Here is a 20,730-nt window from a genome sequence, read left to right as displayed (position 1 = left end):
GGGTGCGTTGGGAGAGATGACATCAGTCATCAGATGAAAGAACAGCAGCAGCATGGGCACGTCGAATCTTTGTATATATAGCTTCTCTTAATTTTTTTTTTGACCTTTTTATTTTCCCTTCATTTCCTATCTCAAAGTTTAATTTTTAATATTTTATAAAATTAATATTAACATATTAAATTATAAAAAATAAATAATTTTAAAATACAATAAATTTAATCTAAACTATCATTCAATATTTATGATTGTAATAAAAATTTTAAAAAATTATTTTTATAAAATTATTAAATCTTAATTATTTAAAATTTGATCCAATAATTGAAATGGAAAATGGATATGAAATGGCGAGGGAAAAAAATTGAGAGAAGCCAACTCTTCTCGCAAGGTTATGTTCTTTAAGTGAAACAACCTTCATCTTTTCCAATGGCGATAGCTTCTCTCACGACTTTACGACCGTCCACCATCCAGTCCTCAACAAACCCGAACCGAGCAACTGGAAACAAGTTTCTTCGAACGGGTGGGCCCCGTTGTTCGGAATATTGTCGAAACCCAACTACAGCGATCGCACCACCAATTCTCCATGGAAGGCCGGTAACAAACTAGTCCGACCCACATCCCCATATCCAAGTTCGCTCCTTGATGCGTCACCAAGGAAAATGCCAGACAGCTACTGGATAAATCAGCATGAAGATTGAAATAAAACTCTGTTTGTCAAATTTTCAAGCGTTGAAGCGAAACCCAAAGTCTTAAGAGAATCCAATTATTGTAGCGGTAATCTTTGAATGAACAAAAAAATTGAAAATTTGTCATTCACATGAAGTTGTTTATTATGGCATGCGACTGATACATCAACAGGACCAAGTCATTTGTGTCCAACTCACTGATATACACTAGCATATTATTTCTTTTTACTCCTTCCAAGATCATTAATCTTTCTAGTTTACATGTTTATCAACAAAAGCATCATTTTCTCACTTCTTTCCCGATTGTCATCTTTGATCGGTCGGTTCTTGGTGGGAAACTTGGATTTTGAGAAGAAGAAGAAGAAGAAGAAGAAGAATAATAATAATAATAATAATAATAACTTATTGTAGATCTTCCTCTACGTCATGTTGTGAAACCCACTGGATTTACTTTACTGTATATATAATAGCCTCTCTATTTATCAGTTCAAATACAGTTTCCCCCACGTTGATTCTGATGAGATACATACATACATACATACATATATATAATGTAATGTACTTTTTGACTGTATAATTTTACTGTATATAATGACCATGTATTACTGATAATTGTGAGAAGAAGAGGGAAAATGACGAGAAGGAAGATACAGATAAAGAAAATAGACAGTGTAACAGCAGGACAAGTGACATTCTCAAGGAGAAGGAAAGGTCTCTTCAAGAAGGCACAGGAACTCTCAATTCTCTGCGACGCTGAAATCGCCCTCTGGGTACCGTCTTCTCTTCCACGAGCAAGGTCTTTGATTATGCTAGCTCAAGGTTCTTGTACATGTTATCACTTCTCTCAATTTCATTCTTATACACACAAACACACACATATGTACATGCAAGGGATAACACTATTTTCATTCTAGGGGGTGTGTAATGCGTGATCGATTTAAGAATGCAATATGTATGAAACTGTATGAGCACTCATTAATTATTTATCAATATGCGTGCGGGAGCCATGTGTGATTGATTCAAGAATGCAATATATATGAAACTGTATGAGTACTCATTATTTATGAATATGTGTGTGTGTGTGTTTGCACTTAGGATCTCTCACTTTGTATTGTCTATAAAACTAGGTAGCTAGGAGCAGGTGTTTTGATTTTTTATTGTATAACTTCTTAATCTGATAATACAGCTTAACTCTTGAGGTCACCTGGCCTTGTTTTCTCAAATTTTACTATTTAGGAGACCATGTTTCCCTTTGTACTTGTGATTTGTGAATGACATAATTGTGATCATTATGTTCACTAGATAAGATGCTGAACAGAGTTTGTGGTCTCATTAGTTTTGGTCCTTTTTTGATATTTTCAATATGATCAGATTCCTGCATTCACCTTCAACAAATTGAATATGCTGGTTTCGCATGCTGGTTTAGAATATTGCCCCTTCTTGACCGTGTGATATGCTGGTCCATTTCAATGATATCTGGGCTGATAAAGCACTAGAATTTGATATTTGACAGGATTTTGAGGCCACTCTTGGTTGCATTTTAAGGTAATGGAGTGAAATTCTTGGTTGTATTTTAAAAACCAGTCAGTGCAGTCACTCATGTGCTTTCAGTGATGCTACGGCTGTTGCTGCTGCTACTGTACATTCCTGGACGGTCTTCCTTGTCTCAAACGAGAATGATCTTTTGTACATTGATGAGGGGATTAATGATTGATGATATGGAGATATATTAGATTTGAGTAAGATGTAGGAGATAAATTAAAATTTTAAAAAATCACAATGCAAAACAAGATCCATATTATTTACTGATACTTTCTTATAATCAATAAATATGAGAGTTGATCTGCATTATTTACTAGTTTTTTTAAATTAAATATTTGATACTCTCTTTGTTAAAAAATGTAAGACATTTTTTGAAGAGTTAGATGTTAAAAAATGTAAGGTATTTTTAATCCTTCAAGATGTAATCATTGTATTTTTTCTAAAAGTATCCCTATTGATAATGCCTTTATATTTATTGTAGGGTGTTTAATAGGGATGAATATGAAAAGATAGGATTAGTTGAAAAGTAGATAATTACTTTATTGGGGGTGAGACTCAATTAAAAATATTTTATATTTGTGAACGGAAGGAATACTTGATAGGCAAGTAGTTGCATATTAAGTATATAATATTTAATCTGCAATTCAAAAAAAAATTACATATTAGATTTGTCATATTTAATTTTTGACCCATTAGGACTAAATTCAAATGTATTTGAGGATTGTCTCCGCTGGTCTAGAGTCTAAGGTCCATCACTAGTTAAAATGATTGACTTGGTTTTTTATTTATTTTGCCCCCTTCTTCATCTCCCCTGCTTCTTTTTAATAAAGAATGGAACAACTAACAAGATGTTGAAACCAGAATGGTTAGAGTTTCAACTTTTTACGGTGGATTCGAAAAGTCTGCATGCCTAGAACACTTTTTCTTAAAAAAATAAAAATACAGGTTTTTCATAATGATTTATTTTTATCATGAGTTTTTCATAATGATTAATCTTGTCGTTAATGACATTTTAGTATTTGTGACACTATTTCTTAGAAAACGACAGGGAAATTTCATTAAAACCTCTAGCAGGGACCTAATTTTTAAAAAAGTGTTAAATGAATATAAATTATTTTACAGGATTGTAAAGTCTAATTTATTGAATCGACGTTAAAAAATGACCGTTACTTTGTTTCTCATTAAATTCAGTCATCACTCTTCTTCCCGTTGTCATTACTAGGTCATGATTTTTATAGTAATAATTGAATAAAAAATATCACATCATCTTGTTGTGGGATAGTTGAAATTAAATCCCACAATTAACTCAATCCTCCATCATCTAGGCTATGGGGATGATTAAAAAACGAAATCCCCAGGAATTATTTAAAAAAAATGTAATCCCAAAATTGATAATTAAGTCCATAGTTTTCAAAAGAATTAATTAATAATTTATCAATTTATTAATTTTTTTAATTTCAGTCACCTAGCGTATGAGATACGCATCTCCATTTTCACCGCCGACTCTTGAGACTCGCTTTTCTCCCCTCTATTCTCTTGATTTTCTTCACTCCCAAGGCTTCACTTTCTTCTCTTCACTGGTTCCGTTTCTCTTGCCCTTCCCGCTTGTCTTTCTTTCTTCGCTTAGGAGGTGAAGATAGCATCGAATCGATCAGTCGAAAAGCACAAGGAAGAGTCTCAGAAGGCATCGAAGAAGGGTTTTTTGAAATCAGAACATGATTTCAGGCCTTATAACTTTGTTCTTTTTCTGGATAGAGCGATATTAGGTTGTTTTTCATAGTCGCAGACGAAGCGCTGTATCTCTCTTTCTGTTGACGCTTCAACACCTCCAAGTGCTACAAGGGCTCGAAGGTATACTGTTGGTTATTGTTATTGGTTTTTTCTCATGTCATTTTCCTCAATCTAGAAATTTAAGTTTCCTTTCTGGTTTGATTACGGAATTAGGTCATGAATTGGTGAAATCAACAAACTGTCATCGAAAGGTGGCGATGGCGAGAGGCAGATCGAGGCGAAACGTTGCGTCGCTTGTCAAGATGCCACTGCTGGAATCAGGGTAATTTTCGTTTATCGCTCACAACACCCATAGTTGATATTATTTCTCAAATTTTCTGCTGATCTCTGTTTTAGAATTAGACTCTGTTTTAGAATTAGACGTGTTAATTAAATGGAATTGAGGAAATTGTGGTAGCAAATATAAGATATACACTAAGGACTTTGGAGGTGTTAGATAGATGTTGATTTAACTCCAATAGTACTAGTGGATGCGTAACGTCATACCATATAATCCTTCAAAAGGATGGCTCCTCTGTAATGAAGAAAGTAGTTTCATCACATATTTGATATTGTCAATTTAATTGTTAAGTGAATGTATCATATATTTATCTTAGATTAACCGTGTGAGAGTGAATGTAGATATAACTTCACTTACTCATTTTTCTAGTCAATATCAATATTAGATTATAACTAATAGCGGTTAGGCACGCCTTGCGTTAATTCCAACAGTTTCTTGTGTTCGAAAGCTCGTGTTCTAACATTTTATGATATATTGTTTCAAAACAATGGCTACTTTGTTGATTGCTGAGTGGGTTTATCATATTTTTAGTGGCTGTTAACTATCCATCTTGTGTGTTACGGAATCAATATTCATATCTTATGGTAGTGTCATGTCATGTTGTATTATTCACTTTCGTCAATCTAACAGTAATGTTAATCATGAAGAATATTCATTAAAAGTTTATCATATTTTCAAACATTTACAGTATTTTTTTAAATATATTTTTGATGTGGGATTTGAAGAAACAATCATGCGCACATTAATTAGTGTGTGTAACTCGTTGCATTCTTTCTCATTTTTTCCTTGTGCTTTTTGTTCTTTTTTTTGTTTGTTTAACATTTTAAAGCTTTTTTAGATTAAGCACATTTTTTTAATCTTTACTCTTCCTATTATTTATATATGTTTTATGTTTAAACTTTATTTTTTATTTATCATAAATATATCTTCAAAAAGTGATTATTGCTTCGTATTTTTTTTTTATATCTCTCAATTTTTAAATAAAAGTAATCTTTTATTGTCTTTTAAAAAAATGTATTTTTGATGTACACGCCAATTCATACATACACATCATATATAATTCATTGCATTTTTTCTCATTGTTTCTCGTTCTTTTTGTTCATTTTTTACATTTTAAAGCTTTTTTTTTTAAATATAAGCACATTTTTTAATCTTTACACTTCTTATTATTTATCTATATTTTTTTAAATTTGATTTTTTTAATTCATCTTAAATACGTTCTCAAAAAGTGCTTAATCTATTATATTTTTCTTGATATATTTCTCAATTTTTAAATTAAAGTCATCTTTTATATTCTTTAAGAACATAAATTTTTGATGTGAAACTTGATGAAATTATCATGCACTCACACCATGTATAACTCATTACATTTTTTTTTCTCTTTTTTCATCCAGCCTTTTGTTGATTTTTTTACTTCAATTATAATATTTTTTTATACTTGATTTTTAATTTAGCTTAAATATGTCTTGAAAAAAACGTTTATTGCTTTACATTTTTATTGATGCCTTTCTGAAATTTTAAATAAAATACATCATATATGAAGAATTTGAAGTATTTTTTTAAACTCATTGCATTCTTTCTGCTTTTTTTTTGTTCTTTTGGTTTATTTTTTTTTAACATTTTAAATTTTTTTTTAACATTTTAAAGCCTCTTTTTTAATATAATCATATTTTTAATCTTTTTACTTACTATTATTTTTTATATTTTTTATATTTTATTTTGTTTATTTAGCTTAAATATGTCCACTTTAACTTTTTGTTGATATTTTTCTCAATTTTTAAATTAAAGTTATCTTTTACATTCTTTAAATTTTTTTCTCAATTTTTAAATTAAAGTTATCTTTTACATTCTTTAAATTTTTTTATCCATGTTTTTGTTGATTTTTGTACTTCATTTTAAAGTTAATTTTTAAAAATATAAGCACAACTTCTAATCTTTACACTTCTATTGTTTTTGTTTACTTATTTTGCTACACTTGATTTTTTATTTAGCTTAAATATGTCTTCAAAAATGCTTATTGCTTTATATTTTTTTTATATCCATCTCAAATTGTAAATAAAATTCATCACTTATGAAGGATGTTAGTCTTATATATTCTTAAAAAAATGTATCATATTATCAAGCATTTGAAGTATTTTCTTTAAACTCTTGCATTATTTCTCTGTTTTTTTTTTTAAATTTTGTTACATTTTATAGGTTTTTTAATCTTTACACTTCCTATTAGTTATCCATTTTTTTAAACTTGATTTTTCTAGCTTAAATATGTCTTCAAAAGGTGCTTAATGCTTTAAGTTTTTTTTAATATCTTTCTCAATTTTAAATTAAAGCCATCTTTTACATTCTTTAAAATTTATAGAAGTATTTTTGTTGATTTTTACTTCATTTTAAAGATATTTTTTTAAAAAAATACAAGCACATCTTTTAATCTTTGCACTTCCTATTATAGTAATAATATATATATATATATATATATATATGTTGATACTTGATTTTTGTTTAGCTTAAATATGTCCTAAAAAAAATGTTTATTGCTTTACGCTTTTATTGATATTTTTCTCAAATTTTAAATTAAAGTCATCTTTTACATTCTTTAAATTTTTTTGTTGATTTTTACTTCATTTTAAAGTTACTTTTTAAAATTATAAGCACATTTTCTAATCTTTGCACTTCTTGTTATCTTTGTATAATTTTTTTTGTTTAAACTTGATTTTTTATTTAGCTTAAATATCTCTTCAACAAATGTTTATTGCTTCACATTTTTATTGATATCTTTTTCAAATTTTAAATAAAATTCATCATTTATGGAGAATGTTAATCTTATATATTCTTACAATATGTATCATATTTCGAAGTATTTTCTTTAAATTCATTGCATTCTTTCTCTATTTTTATCATTCTTTTTTTATTTTATTTTTTATATTAAATTTTTTAATAAATCCGTATTTTTAATCTTTTCACTTCCTATTATTTATTTATATTTTTTTGTTTAAACTTGATTTTTTATTTATCTTATATAATTCTTCAAAACTTTTTCAATGCTTTAAATTTTTCTTGACATCTTTCTCAATTTTGAAATTAAAGTCATCTTTTACATTCATTAAATTTTTTTATCCACTTTTTTTGTTGATTTTTTACATCATTTTAAAGTTATTTTTTTAAAATATAAGCAGATCTTATAATCGTTGCACTTAACTTTATCTTTGTATATTTTTTAAAACTTTATTTTTTATTTCGTTTAAACATGTCTTCAATAATTGTTTATTGCTTTGCATTTTTATTAATATCTTTCCCAAATTTTAAATAAAATTCATCATTTATTAAGAATGTTTAACTTATATATTGTTATAAAATGTATCATATTATCAAGAATTAGAGTATTTTCTTTGAACTCATTGCATTCTTTCTCCTTTTTTATGGTTCTTTTTGTTGATTTTTTATTTTACATTTTAAAGTAGTTTTTTAAATATAAACTTATTTTTTAATCTTTATACTTCCTGTTATTTATTTGTTTTTTCTCTTTAAACTTGATTTTTTATGCTTAAATATGTCTTCAAATAGTGCTTAGTGCTCAATGCTTTAAATTTTTCTGGATTTCTTTCTAAATTTTTAAATTGAAGTCGTGCTTTACTTTCTTTAAATTTTTTCATCCAGTTTTTTTTTTGTTGATTTTTACTTCATTTTGAAGATATTTTTTAGATTCATCATTTATGATGAATGTAAATCTTAGGTATTCTTACAAAATTTATCATATTATATCAAGCGTTTGAAGTTTTTTCTTTAAGCTCACTGCATTATTTCTCTTTTATCGTTGTTTTTTTTATTTTTTTAAGTTTTGAAGGTTTTTTAATCTTTCCACTTTCTAATATTTATCTATATTTTTTAAAATTTGATTTTTTTTTCAACAGGTGCTCAATGCTTTAAATTTTTTTAAAATATTTCTCAATTTTTAAGTTATAGTAATCTTTTACATAAACTCTTTAATTTGTTTTCATCCTTTCTTTGTTTATTTTTACTTGAATTTAAAAGACTTCAAAAATTTAAGCACATCTTCTAATCTTTGCACTTCCTAATATCTTTGTATATTTCTTTTTTGTTGATACTTGATTTTTTATTTAGCTTAAATATGTCTTCAAAAATTTTTTTTATTGCTTTATATTTTGATTGATATATTTCTCAAATTTTAAATGAAATTCATCATTTATGATGAATGTAAATTTTATATATTCTTACAAAATGCATCATATTTTCAAATAATAGAAGTATTTTCTATAAACTCATTACATTTTTCTCCTTTTTAATCGTTCATTTTGTTAATTATTTTTTATACATTCTAATTTTTTTAATGCTTGCATATTTTTAATCTTTTCACTTTCTATTATTTATCTATATTTTTTGTTTAAATTTATTTTTTATTTTGTTTAAATAGTCCTCAAAGTGCTTAATGCTTTACTTTTTTTTTATATATTTTTTTCAATTTTTAAATGAATGTCATCCCTTTTTGTGTTGTTTTTTTTCTTTTTTTTTTTGAAGTTATTCTTTTAAGAATATAAGCACATCTTGTAGTCTTTGCATTTACTTTTATCTTTGTATATTTTTTTGGCTAAACTTTATTTTTTATTTACCTTAAATATGTTTTCAACAATTGGTTATTGTTTTGCATTTTTTCATATTTTAAGGCAATTTTTTTAATATAAGCATATTTTTTAATCTATATGTTTTGTTTAAACTTGATTTTTAAATTAAAGTCATCTTTTTCATTCTTTAATATTTTTAATCCTTTTTCCTTTATTTTTACTTCATTTTAGAGTTATTTTTTTTGAAAAAAATAAGCACATCTAATCTTTGCACTTCCTATCATCTCTGTGTGTGTGTGTGTGTGTAGATGCTTGATTTTTTATTTAGCTTAAACATGTCTTACAAAATGTATCATTGCATTCTTTCTCTATTTTAATCGTTCATTTTTAATTATTTTTTATATTTTAAATATTTTCTTTATACATGGGTATTTTTTAATCTTTACACTTCCAATTATTGATCTATTTTTGGTTTAAAGTGAATTTTTTATTTTGTTTAAATATGTCTTCAAAAGTGCTTAATTATTTACCTTTTCTTGATATATTTCTCAATTTTTAAACTAATGTCATATTTTACAATCTTTTAATTTTTTTTCGTCCCTCTTATTTTTGTTGATTTTTACGTGTTAAAGTTAATTTTTCAAAATATAAGCATAATTAATGTCATATTTTACAATCTTTTTTTTTTTCGTCCCTTTTTTTTTGTTGATTTTTACGTGTTAAAGTTAATTTTTTTAAAAAAAAAGCACATCTTCTGATCTTGGCATTTTTTACTTTTATCTTTGTATATTTTTGTTTAAAATTTGTTTTTATTTAGCTTAAATATGTCTTCAAATTTTCTTATTTTACATTTTTATTGATATCTTTCTCAAATTTTAAATAAAATTCATCATTCGTGAAGAATGTTAAACTGATATAGTCTTTTAAAATCTATCATATTATCAATAATTCGAAGTATTTTCCTTGAACTCATTGCATTCTTTCTCGGTTTTTATGGTTCTTTTTGTGATTTTTTTTTTTACTTTTCAAATCTGTGTTTTTTAATATAAGCGTATTTTTTAGTTTTTACACTTCCTATTATTCATCTATATATTTTGTTTGAACTTGATTTTTTTGCCTAAATTTGTTTTCAAAAAGTGCTTTGGTTTTAAATTTTTCTTGATTTCTTTCCAAATTTTTAAATTGAGGTTTTTTTCATCCTGCATTTTTGTCGATTTTCACTTCATTTTAAAGATATTTTTAAAAATATAAGCATGTGTTCTGATATTTTCTTTAAAATCATTGCATTCTTTCCATTTTTTTAATGTTTCTTTTTTTTATGATAACCATATTTTTTAATATTTAAACTTTCTATTATTTATCTATATTTTTTTTGTTTGAACTTGATTGTTTTAGCTTAAATTTGTCTTCAGAAAGTGCTCAATGCTTTAAATTTTTCTTGATATCTTTTCTCAATTTTTAAATTAAAGTCATCTTTTACTTTCATTATATTTTTTTCATCCAGTATTTTTTTTGCTTCATTTTAATGTTATTTTTTAAAAAAATGTAAGCATCTTTTTATCTTTGCACTTCCTTTTATCTCTGTTTACTTTTTATTTAAACTTGATTTTTTATTGCGCTTAAACTTGTCTTCAAGAAATGCTTATTGCTTTACATTTTATCGGTATCTTTATCGAGTTTTAAATAAAATTCATCATTTGTGAAGAATGTTAAACTGATATAGTCGTTTCAAATCTATCATATTATCAAGAATTCGAAGTATTTTTTTTTTAACTCATTGCATTCTTTCTCGTTTTTTGTGGTTCTTTTTGTTGACCTTTTTTTTTTTTTACATTTCAAATCTATTATTTTAATATAAGCGTATTTTTTAGTTTTTACACTTCCTATTATTTATCTATATATCTTGTTTGAACTTGATTTTTTTGCCAAAATTTGTCTTCAAAAAGTGCTCAGTGCTTTAAATTTTTCTTGATTTCTTTCCAAATTTTTAAATTGAAGTCATGTTTGACTTTCTTTGAATTTTTTCATCCTGTATTTTTGTCGATTTTCACTTTATTTTAAAGATATTTTTTTAAAAATATAAGCATGTGTTCTAATCTTTTTAGTTCTTGTTATCTTTATATAATTTTTTTTTGTTTAAACTTATTTTTTTAGCTTAAATATGTCTTAAAAAATGCTTATTATTAGTTTATCTTTTAACTGATATCTATGTCAAGTTTTGAAATGTATCATATTATAAGCATTTTTTTTAATGTTGTTTTTGTTGATTTTTTTTATTATAACCATATTTTTTAATCTTTACCCTTACTATTATTTATCTATATTTTTTGTTTGAACTTGATCGTTTTAGCTTAAATTTGTCTTCAAAAAGTGCTCAATGCTTTAAATTTTTCTTGATAACTTTCTCAATTTTTAAATTAAAGTCATCTTTTGCGTTCGTTATATTTTTTCATCCATTTTTTTTTTCATTTTTTCCTTCATTTTAAAGTTATGTTTTAAAAATGTAAGCACATCTTTTAATCTTTGCACTTCCTTTTTGCTTTGTTTACTTTTTATTTAAACTTTGTTTTTTATTGCGCTTAAACTTGTCTTCAAGAAATGCTTATTGCTTTACTTTTTTTTTTGATATCTTTCTCAAGTTTTAAATAAAATTCATGATTCGTGAAGAATGTTAAACTGATGTAGTCTTTTAAGATGTATCATACTATCAAGAATTCGAAGTATTTTCCATGAACTCATTGCATTCTTTCTCGTTTTTTATGGTTCTTTTTGTTGATTTTTTTTTTGACATTTCCAATCTCTCTTTTTTTTCAACATGAGCGTATTTTTTAGTTTTTACACTTCCTATTATTTATCTATATATCTTGTTTGAACTTGATTTTTTGACAAATTTGTCTTCAAAAAGTTCTTAGTGCTTTAAATTGTTCTTGATTTCTTTCCAAATTTTTAAATTGAAGTTTTTTTCATCCTGTTTTTTTTTGTCGATTTTCACTTCATTTTAAAGATATATTTTAAAAATATAAGCATTTGTTCTAATCTTTTTAGTTCTTGTTATCTTTATATAATTTTTTGTTTAAACTTATTTTATCTTAAATATGTCCTAAAAATGCTTATTATTAGTTTATGTTTTTATTGATATCTATGTCAAGTTTTGAAATGTATCATTTTATCGAGCATTAGAAATATTTTCTTTAAAATCATTTCATTCTTTCCATTTTTTAATGTTTTTTTTGTTGATTTTTTTTATTATAACCATATTTTTAATCTTTACCCCTACTATTATTTATCTATATTTTTTGTTGGAACTTGATCGTTTTAGCTTAACTTTGTCTTCAAAAAGTGCTCAATGCTTTAAATTTTTCTTGATGTCTTTCTCAATTTTTAAAATTAAAGTCAGCTTTTGCGTTCGTTATATTTTTTCATCCATTTTTTTGTTCATTTTTTCCTACATTTTAAAGTTATTTTTAAAAATGTAAGCACATCTTTTAATCTTTGCACTTCCTTTTTGCTTTGTTTACTTTCTATTTAAACTTGGCTTTTTATTGCGCTTAAAAATGCTTATTGCTTTACATTTTATTGGTATCTTTCTCAAGTTTTAAATAAAATTCATCATTTGTGAAGAATGTTAAACTGATATAGTCTTTTCAAATCTATCATATTATCAAGAATTCGAAGTATTTGTTTTTTAAACTCATTGCATTCTTTCTCGTCTTTTGTGGTTCTTTTTGTTGACTTTTTTTTTTTACATTTCAAATCTATTATTTTAATATAAGCGTATTTTTTAGTTTTTACACTTCCTATTATTTATCTATATATCTTGTTTGAACTTGATTTTTTGCCAAAATTTGTCTTCAAAAAGTTCTTAGTGCTTTAAATTTTTCTTGATTTCTTTCCAAATTTTTAAATTGAAGTTTTTTCATCCTGTTTTTTTTTGTCGATTTTCACTTCATTTTAAAGATATATTTTAAAAATATAAGCATTTGTTCTAATCTTTTTAGTTCTTGTTATCTTTATATAATTTTTTTGTTTAAACTTATTTTATCTTAAATATGTCCTAAAAATGCTTATTATTAGTTTATGTTTTTATTGATATCTATGTCAAGTTTTGAAATGTATCATTTTATCGAGCATTAGAAATATTTTCTTTAAAATCATTTCATTCTTTCCATTTTTTTAATGTTGTTTTTGTTGATTTTTTTTATTATTACCATATTTTTAATCTTTACCCCTACTATTATTTATCTATATTTTTTGTTGGAACTTGATCGTTTTAGCTTAACTTTGTCTTCAAAAAGTGCTCAATGCTTTAAATTTTTCTTGATATCTTTCTCAATTTTAAATTGAAGTCACCTTTTGCGTTCGTTATATTTTTTCGTCCAGTTCTTTTGTTCATTTTTTCCTTCATTTTAAAGTTATTTTTTAAAATTGTAAGCACATCTTTTAATCTTTGCACTTCCTTTTTGCTTTGTTTACTTTTTATTTAAACTTGGTTTTTATTGCGCTTAAACTTGTCTTCAAGAAATGCTCATTGCTTTACATTTTTTTGATATCTTTCTCATGTTTTAAATAAAATTCATGATTCGTGAAGAATGTTAAACTGATATAGTCTTTTAAGATATATCATACTATCAAGAATTCGAAGTATTTTCCTTGAACTCATTGCATTCTTTCTCCTTTTTTATGGTTCCTTTGGTTGATTTTTTTTTTTTGACATTTCAAATCTATTTTTTTCAACATGAGCGTATTTTTTAGTTTTTACACTTCCTATTATTTATCTATATATCTTGTTTGAACTTGATATTTTTGGCTAAATTTGTCTTTATAAAGTGCTTAGTGCTTTAAATTTTTCTTGATTTCTTTCTAAATTTTCAAATTGATGTTTTTTTATCCTGTTTTGTTTTGTCTATTTTCACTTCATTTTAAACATTTTTATAAAAATATAAGCATGTGTTCTAATCTTTTTAATTCTTGTTATTTTTATATAAATTTTTTGTTTAAACTTATTTTTTATTTAGCTTAAATATGTCATAAAAAATGCTATTATTAGTTATGTTTTTATTGATATCTATGTCAAGTTTTGAAGTGTATCATATTATCGAGCATTAGAAATATTTTCTTTAAAATCATTGCATTCTTTCCATTTTTTTAATGTTGTTTTTGTTGATTTTTTTTTATAGTAACCATATTTTTGAATCTTTACACTTACTATTATTTATCTATATTTTTTTGTTTGAACTTGATTGTTTTAGCTTAAATTTGTCTTCAAAAAGTGATCAATGTTTTAAATTTTTCTTGATATCTTTCTCAATTTTTAAATTAAAATAATCTTTTTCGTTAGTTATATTTTTTCATCCAGTTTTTTTGTTATTTTTTGCTTCATTTTAAGTTAATTTTTAGAAATGTAAGCAGCATATCTTTTAATCTTTGCACTTCCTTTTCTTTGTTTGATTTTGTTTAAACTTGATTTTTTGTTTAACTTAAATTTGTCTTCCAGAAATGCCTATTGCTATACATTTTTTTTTATATCTTTCTCAAATATTAAATAAAATTTATTATTTGTGTAGTATAAATTGTATCATATTATGAAAAATTCGAATTATTTTCCTTAAACTCATTGCATTCTTTCTCATTTTTATGGTTATTTTTGTTGATTTTTTTTCCATTTCAAATATATTTTTTCAATATAAGTGTATTTTTTAATCTTTACACTTCGTATTTGTATCTATGTATTTTTGCTTAAATCTGTCTTTGGAAAGTGCTTAATACTTTAAATTTTGCTTGATTTCTTTCAAAAAGTGCTTATCTTTCAGTCTATAATTTTTTTTTTTCATCCAGTTTTTTTTGTTGATTTTTTGCTTCATTTTAAAGTTATTTTTTGAAAATGTAAGCATATCTTTTAATCTTTGTACTTCCTTTTCTTTGTTTAATTTTTTTTTTAAACTTGATTTTTTATTTAGCTTAAATTTGTCTTCAAGAAATGCCCATTGCTATACATTTTTATTGATATCTTTCTCAAATTTTAAATAAAATTCATCATTTGTGTAGTTTAAATTGTATCTTAATTCGAATTATTTTCCTTAAACTCATTGCATTCTTTCTCATTTTTTATGGATGTATTTGTTGATTTTTTTTTTACATTTTAATTATATTTTTTAATATAAGTGTATTTTTTTAATCTTTACACTTCGTATTATGTATCTATGTATTTTTGCTTAAATGTGTCTTTAGAAAGTGCTTAATACTTTAAACTTTGCTTGATTTCTTTCAAAAAGTGCTTCATCTTTCACAGTCTTTAAATATTTTTCATCCAGTTTTTTTGTTGATTTTTACTTGCTTTTAAAGATATTTTAATTTAATCTTTAAAGATATTTTTAGAAACAAGCAGATACTTTAATCTTTTTGTATAAATTTTTTTTTGGTTATACTTGACTTTTATTTAGCTTAAATATGTCTTCAAAATTGCTTATTACTTTACATTTTTAATGATATCTATCTCAAATTTTAAATAAAATTTATCATTTATGGAGACAAGGAAAAGAAATGTATCATATTATCAAGCATTAGAAATATTTTCTTTATGCTCATTGCATTCTTTCTCTGTTTTTTTAATGTTGTTTTTGTTGATTTTTTTATTATAACCATATTTTTTAATCTTTACACTTACTATTATTTATCTGTATTTTTTTGTTCGAACTTGTTGTTTTAGCTTAAATTTGCCTCCAAAAAGTGCGCAATGCTTTAAATTTTTCTTGATATCTTTCTCAATTTTTAAATTAAAGTTATCTTTTGATATTTTTTTCATCCAGTTTTTTTCTTGATTTTTTATTTCATTTTAAAGTTATTTTGTTAAGAATATGAGCACATCTTCTAAACTTTGCACTTCTTGTTATCCTATATTCTTAAAAAAAGATATACTTCATCTAGTCCTATTTGTAAAACAATTTATAGAAGTAATTTTTAATTTAAAATGTAAGACATTTTATAATATTTAAACAACTTTTTGCAATTTTACTTTTCTTGATTAGCATGAAGTTATTTAATTTTTTATGCACATACGCCATATGTAACTCATTGCATTCTTTCTCTTTTCTTTGTCTTGCTTTTTATTGTTTTTTCTTTCATTTAGCGTTTTTAAATATAAGCACATCTTTAAATCTTTGTACGTCCTATTACTTATCTATATTTTTAAACATGATTTTTGTGTTTAACTTAAATATATTTTCAAAAAATTAACATTTTTATTTGTATCTTTCTTAATTTTTAATGATGAATTTTAATCTTACATTCTCTAAAAAAATGTATAATGTTATCAAGCATTTAAAATATATATTTTTGATATGGGATTTGAGAAAACAAGCATGCACATACAGCATATATAACTCACTACAATCTTTCTCTTTTTCCTTGATCTTTTTCTTGATTTTTTGCTTACATTTTAAAGCTTTTTATAAATATATGTGCAAATTTTTAATCTATGCACTTCCTATTACTTATCTCTATTTATTGTCTTACTTGATTTTTTTATTTAGCTTCAAAATGTCTTCAATTTACCTTGCTATCTTAATTTTTTTAAAAAACTCCATCTCTTATTTTCTTTAAAAATATATTTTTTGATATGAGACTTGGTGAAAGCACCCTGTAAACCCACCATATTTAACTCATTGCATTGCATTCCTTCTCCAATTTTGATGTGGGACTTGATGAAATCACCATGCACACACACTAAATATAGTTCAACGCATTCTTTCTTTCTTTCTTTTTCTTTATTCTTTTTCTTGATTGTTTTCGTTCATTTTAAAGTTTTTTTAATATAAGCATATCTTTATAATCTTTTAAATTCCTATTCTTTCTCTATATTTTTTGTTTAAACTTGATTTTTTATTTACCTTAAATACGCCTTCAAAAATGCGTATTGCTTTTATGTTTTTATTGATATCTTTCTCAACTTTTAAATAAAATGCATCGTTTATGAAGAATGTTAATCATATATTTATAAAATAAGTATCATGTTATCAAGTATTTAAATTATTTTCCTTAAAAATATATATTTTTGATGTGGGACTTGAGGAAAGAAGCAAGCGCGCATAGCATATTTAAATTATTTTCCTTTAAAAATATCTATTTTTGATGTGGGACTCACTACGTTCTCTCTCTTTTTTTCCTTGTTCTTTTTCTTGATTTGTTGCCCATATTTTAAAGCACATATTTTCAATCTTTACAGTTTTCTATTATTTATCTCTACCTTCTTCCTATACTTGATTTTTTATTTATCTTAAATATGTATTCAAAAAGTGCTTAATGCGTTTTATTTATCTTGATATCATTGTCAATTTTTTTCTTTAAATTTGAATATGAGTAGAAGTTTAAAAGAAGTAAAAAGTATTATGTATTTGTACTATTAATTTAAGGAAGGTTTGCGTAGATTTTTAAAATAGTAGTGAGGTATCTATGTTAAGGAATAGATGGTGATTTATTTTACTCTAATTTATAAGTACACTAAAATAGTTTTTTTTTATTTTCATTATTTATATTTATTTTTCTCTTTTAAATACTAAAACATCCCCGAATCTAGTTCTGAACTATAAATTTGTTAAAATCTGAAGCTAAGCATGATGACATGCTAAAATCCAAATTATAACTCAAAGTTGGATGCTTTTTTGTTTGTTTTTTTTTTTTTTTTTGCGGAAAAGAGTATTGGGTATTTTTATATTTGTTGCAGTCCCCTGGTCATGTAGAATAATTTCATATTCTTATAGTTTTCTTTTGAATTAAGTCCATTTTGTAGGTCTCTGATGAAATTTTTCCTAAAGATAAAAACCTTTTCTTTTTCTTTACCAAAGCATAAAGAAGACCCGGACGCTTGATTTCCCACACTATATCACCAAACTCTAGACTGTCCTCTTGCCTTTACCATAATCTCATCGAATTCTGCGAATTTTGCTTCAAAGCTTCCGACTGAGATCAAATCACACAATTTTCTTCTTTAATCTCTTCTTTCTTCTTTCACATTTCTTTCGATCATCGGTTTATTTTGTTGCTTTGAATAAGTTTGATCTTTCACAGAAGCTATAATGAATCTGATGGTGGTGTTCACGTTGGCATACATGGTTTGCCTCATTGTTGTCTGGTTTTCTAGCTTATTTTTTCATTCCTCTTGCCACCCGAAGAAGTTTGATCTTTATAATCAAAATTAATAATTATTTTGATTATATCAGGTTCTTGTGTGTGCTTTCATTTCTCCTCACTTTTATCCTCTTTCTCCGTTCTCCAACCACTGTACTCCTTCCTTCACTCCATTGTAAGCATATCCGCTGTACCTTTCTGTTTATTAATAAAACCAAAAAAGTTCTTCTGTTTCCTTAAGACTTGAATTTTCTTTGAAATAATTATAACCTTCTACAATTTCTGGTAATATTTTCTTAACTGGTCCAAAAATATGGAACCATTCAAGGAACCATTTTGGAATAGTGTTTGGACACTTCTGGTCGAACCAGAAAAACCAGGAGTGATTATAATTCTTATAGTATAAAACATTGACCAGGCTTCTTTATAATCAAAATAATTATAAACCTGATCTTTGTAGTTTTCAGGAAAATTTTTTGCTGTATACGGAGAATACCCCCAAGTGGTGGGAGTAAGAACTTGTAATATTTTTATTTGATTGTATGGATTTTCTTCAGACTCTGTGTGTGTAATGCTTATGGAATTTGTGGCTACTAGAATATATTCATAATATATTCTATCGTTTTTCGGATTTTGGGGAATGAAATTCCAATTTCCTTCAATTGGATGAGAAGGGAAAATGGCTTGAATTGTGTCGGCTATATTTGTTTTCTGAATTCTGGTTCAACAGGGCAAACATTCATAATAAATTCTTTTGGGACATATTGACTGAATTCTGTTTTCTTTAAAGGAGGACTTGATTTCTGGCTTACAACTTGGTCATATGTCTTGGGTTTAGAAGATTTGTCTGATACATAATCTCCTATTCTCATTGGTCTGTCTGGCTTTTGAGGAGTATTTGGCTGTATAGTAGCTTTACCTTTTCCTTTGTCCTTACTCATCTTTTACTTTTCCCTGTAGAAATTCTCTTGTTAAAAATCCGGTAAAGAATTTTCTTCTCCTTTAATAAATTGAATCTCAAAATCAAAACAAGATAAGATTGATTGCCATCTGGCAAATATTTGTTTTGAAACAAGATTTTTGACATCTTTTTGTAAAACATTTTTAGCTGCTTTACAATCAACTTTTATCAAAAATTTTTGATTTATTAAATCTTCTTGAAATTTTGAAATACATAAAACAATTGATAAAATTTCTTTCTTTATGGTGAAATATCGTTGTTGAGCATTTGTCCATACTCCAGAGTGGAATCTAACTATTTTCTCTCTTTTTTCTTCTACTTGTTTTAGAATTCCTCCATATCCTATTTCTGAGGCATCTGTTTCTACTATTTTGAAAGCTAAAGGGTTAGCTATTCCTAAACAGGGTAAATTTTTTACTTGATTTTTTACTTGCTGTACTATTTTTGTCATATTATCCGACCATTCTGGTGGATTCTTTTGTAATCTTTTAAAAAGTGGGGCAATGATTGTCCTAATTTGTGGCAGAAATTCCGCAACATAATTAAGACATCCTAAAATTTTTGTAGTTGTTTTTTGTCTATTATTTTATCAGGGAATTTGTCAGCAAATTCTATGACTTTACTAGTTGGTTTAAGACTTCCTTGATAAATTTCCATTCCAAGAAATTTAATTCTTACTTGAAATAATTTCATTTTTCCAGCAGAAATTACTAAACCATTTTTCTTAATGATTTCAAAAAATTGATTTAAATGCTTAAAGTGATCTTCAATTGAATTGGAGAACACTAAAACATCATCAATGTATACAATTGTAAACTTAGTAAAAGGGTTAAAAATATCATTCATTATTTGCTGAAATTCTGAAGGGGCTTTTTTAAAACCCAATGGCATTACATTCCATTCGTAATGAGCGAAAGGGACTGTAAAAGCAGTTTTATATCTATCCTTTTCACTTATTAGAATTTGATAATATCCTGACTTCATATCAAATTTTGAAAATATTGATGAATTAGATAATCTTCCTAATAAATCTTTTTTATTAAGAATGGGATATCTAATCCATTTTAAAGCTTTATTTAGAGGTTTATAATTTATAACTAATCTTGGAGCTCCTCTTTCTATTTCTGCAGAATTTTGAACATAGAAAGCAGAACAACTCTAAGGAGATTTACTTGGCCTAATTAATTTTTTATCAAGAAGTTGTTGAATTTCTTGCTTACAATATTCAAGTAATTCTTGATTCATTTGTATAGGTTTAGCTTTAGTAGGTATTTGTCTTTCATTAAAATTTTCTTCATAAGGTAATTCAATAATATGTTTTTTACGATTCCAAAAAGCATTGGGATGATCAGAACAAACGTCTTTCTCAAATTTTTTTAAAAGGATATCAATCCTTTGTTGGATTTGAGAATTTTTTATTTGTTCTTCTATTTTCTTATAATGAATTTCTTTATTTATAAAATTTATTTGAGTTTGTTTTCTTTTCATAGTATTAAGTCTAAATATAGATTCTTGTTTTAACATTTTAATTTCTTTACTAATTTGAGGGCTTATCCAGTTAAATATTATTTTCTTTCCAGCTATTTTAGTAATTATACCTTCTATTCCAACTTTAAAAGGTATAATTTGTTCTAAAAAGGGAGTTCCTAAAATAGCGGGTTCACTTAATGTTTTTACTAACATAAATATATTTTTAAAACATATTCTTGGTTACAAATATGTGCATTTGATAATTTATATTTTATATCAAGATGAGAATTATTTGCTGTTCCAATT

General features: G+C 25.2%; 1 long non-coding RNA gene across 1 annotated transcript; it reads left to right on the top strand.

The window, feature by feature from the left end:
- The first annotated feature begins 3,747 nt into the window (after positions 1 to 3,747).
- On the top strand, positions 3,748 to 20,249 carry LOC129317125 (uncharacterized). The gene is made up of 4 exons (XR_008594927.1): positions 3,748 to 4,076; positions 4,170 to 4,278; positions 19,283 to 19,359; positions 20,085 to 20,249. It is a non-coding gene; the product is annotated as an uncharacterized LOC129317125 (long non-coding RNA).
- Positions 20,250 to 20,730: the final 481 nt, after the last annotated feature.

Source organism: Prosopis cineraria, unplaced genomic scaffold (assembly GCF_029017545.1).
Source record: "Prosopis cineraria cultivar Desert tree isolate PC_DT_omini unplaced genomic scaffold, ASM2901754v1 PC8, whole genome shotgun sequence".
Taxonomy (NCBI): domain Eukaryota; kingdom Viridiplantae; phylum Streptophyta; class Magnoliopsida; order Fabales; family Fabaceae; genus Prosopis; species Prosopis cineraria.
Note: the sequence above shows the minus strand (reverse complement) of the source record. Positions and strands in the feature narration are given on the sequence as shown.